Genomic DNA, 2,554 nt, shown 5'->3' with positions numbered 1-2,554 from the left:
AGAGAGAGAGAGAGAGAGAATTTTTAATTTTGTCACTTATCAAGACTATATCAAACTGTGAGGTGTGGTGGCATACCTTTAATCCTAGCACCAAGGAGGCAGAGACAGGCAAATGTGTAAATCTGGGGCAAGTCTGGTCCAGGACAGTCATCGATACTTAGTGAGATCCTATCTTAAAATAAGCCAAAACCAAACCAAACCAAACCAAACCAAACCAAACCAAACCAAACCAAACCAAACCAAACCAACCCAACCCAACCCAACCCAACCCAACCCAACCCAACCCAACCCAACCCAACCCAACCCAACCCAACCCAACCCAACCTAAAGTACGCATATTTGTATGTATTTCAAATTAACTGAAAAAACATGCAATCTGATGACCTTCAACTATATAATGAAATTAATATTAAATGATAATTACTGCCAGGCGGTGGTGGCACATGCCTTTAATCCCAGCACTTGGGAGGCAGAGGCAGGTGGATTTCTGAGTTCAAGGCCAGCCTGGTCTACAGAGTGAGTTCCAGGACAGCCTGGGCTATACAGAGAAACCCTGTCTCGAAAAACAAAAAAACAAAAAACAACAACAACAACAACAAAATGATAATTACTGTTTCTTTTAAATATAGTTAAAACTATTTTTTTTAAAGTATGCCCTGATCCTGTTGTGAAGGCAAAGTTTAGAGTTAGCCTGGGATCCAGAAAGAGATCCCATCTCCCTCAACTAAAAATAAAACCAAAAAGAGCTATGTAAGTAATCTCTTAATTATACTTTCCCTAGATGCCAGCCTTTAGCCACAACTAGAATCTGTCCCCCAACTTTATCTCACTTACACACAGTACATTTTGTTATAGTTTCATCATAATACATCTTTTAAAATTAAATGACTAAGCTTCAATTTTGATTTAATGTGACTTTAAAAAATTATTTTAAAATGTTTGCTGGATACTGCCCAGTAGATTATACCAAGTATATTTTAGTCAAGGAGGATGTTTCTATTTTTGTGCCTAACAAGATAAAAGAATATAATTATAAAAGAAGAGGGGTATGTAGGAAAATTACAAAAAATAGACCATTGTTCTGGCTAAATAAAAGGTGTTCAATTGTATCAGAACAAAAACAATCATGAAGGGTAAATATCTTTAAAAATGAATTTAGAGTAAATGCCGACGTGAACAGAGCAGGCCTCCACACAGTGACCAGAGCATGTCTAAAGCTCTTCCCCTGTTTGGGACATAACTTTTCCCTGCTACCGTTAAGGGGCAGCATTTAGAAAGGTGTGAGGGCAGGCATGGAGGACCCGACACTGTAATGTCCAGTGCCTGAGAACCTTTCATGTCTCCCAGACCCTTCATTTTCATTTCTAATTTTAAAAACAACAAGGGAAGAGAAAAAAAACAAGAGCTTTTAGAAGGTTTGACTCCGTATACTTCAGTGAGAAAGAAAGCCACCATCTATGTTTGGCCTAATATTATTATTACACAACTATAAAAGTTATAAACAAAACAAAACAAAATCTCCTAAACAACTGTGCTCAAACTGGCTCTCTAAAACTAAACTACAATTAGTCTTCAGCTGCCACTTAATTACTTTTTGGTACACAGCTTAAGGACTGACAAAATCAGTCCACAACCCTCCTTCACACAGGGCCATGGAAAAGGACATGGCTCTCCCAGGACTGTGGGAAAATATATGGTTTCGTCTTGAGACTTCTGCTTCAGAGTGACACTTCTGCACTTGCCTCTCAGCTTTCCCAGTAGCAGTTTCCGTGATTGAAATGGTTATTTCCTGCCTGTGTTGACTTTTCTCCTGATACACCTTGTGCCCACCCTTTCTGATTCAGTGTGGAAAAGCACATAACTTAGTCATAGCAGCAAAGGAGAACAATGGAGATGTCACGGCCAGTTAGCTCCATGCCCTCTACAGTTTTCAGCAGCTAGATCCTTTTGGTGGGCTGTACACAGAAGCACCACCTTTCTCGGCCTGGTGCAGTTGCCTGACAAAACACTTCAGGGATATTCTCCCAGACTTCGGCTTTGGCTTGACACTTTGTAGAGCGTATCTGCCACCATGGCAGTTTTTCTCTTGAAAATAAACGGTTCCCAGTGACGCAATGTACTGCATTAGAGTCACCTGCAAGGCTTACCAAATACAGATTATTGGGCTCTGTGCCCAGAGAGTCTGACTCATAGGCTGGGATGGGGGTCTAGAAGACGCGTTCCCAGTGTGGTCTCAGGTGATCTGATGTGTTTGTTCCACAGACTGCACGGTGAAAAACACCGTTCTAAGGCTTCAAAAGCTCAGCTTGCTGTTGTGCTACCACAGCCATTTCAGTTAGAAGGAACTTACGAATGAACAGCTGCAGGAACGTGCCGCAGGACAGAAAGGAGCAGTTTAGAGCTAAGAAATACCCTGGCTCACAGATTTGTTTAAACAGACAAACAACCTTAAACAAAATGACAACAGCCCCATCCCCACCCCACCCCACCCCACCCCCCCCCCCACCCCAAACCAAACCAAACCAAACCAAACCAAACCAAACCAAACCAAACC

General features: G+C 41.5%; 1 protein-coding gene across 1 annotated transcript in view; it reads right to left on the bottom strand.

Moving 5' to 3' along the window:
• Vps13b (vacuolar protein sorting 13 homolog B) overlaps positions 1–2,554 on the bottom strand; it is a 585,584-nt gene that overhangs the window by 151,343 nt on the left and 431,687 nt on the right. The window lies entirely within an intron of this gene.

The sequence above is a fragment of the Grammomys surdaster genome, unplaced genomic scaffold (assembly GCF_004785775.1).
Source record: "Grammomys surdaster isolate TR1022 unplaced genomic scaffold, NIH_TR_1.0 63, whole genome shotgun sequence".
Taxonomy (NCBI): domain Eukaryota; kingdom Metazoa; phylum Chordata; class Mammalia; order Rodentia; family Muridae; genus Grammomys; species Grammomys surdaster.
This window is presented reverse-complemented; position numbering and strand designations above follow the sequence as displayed.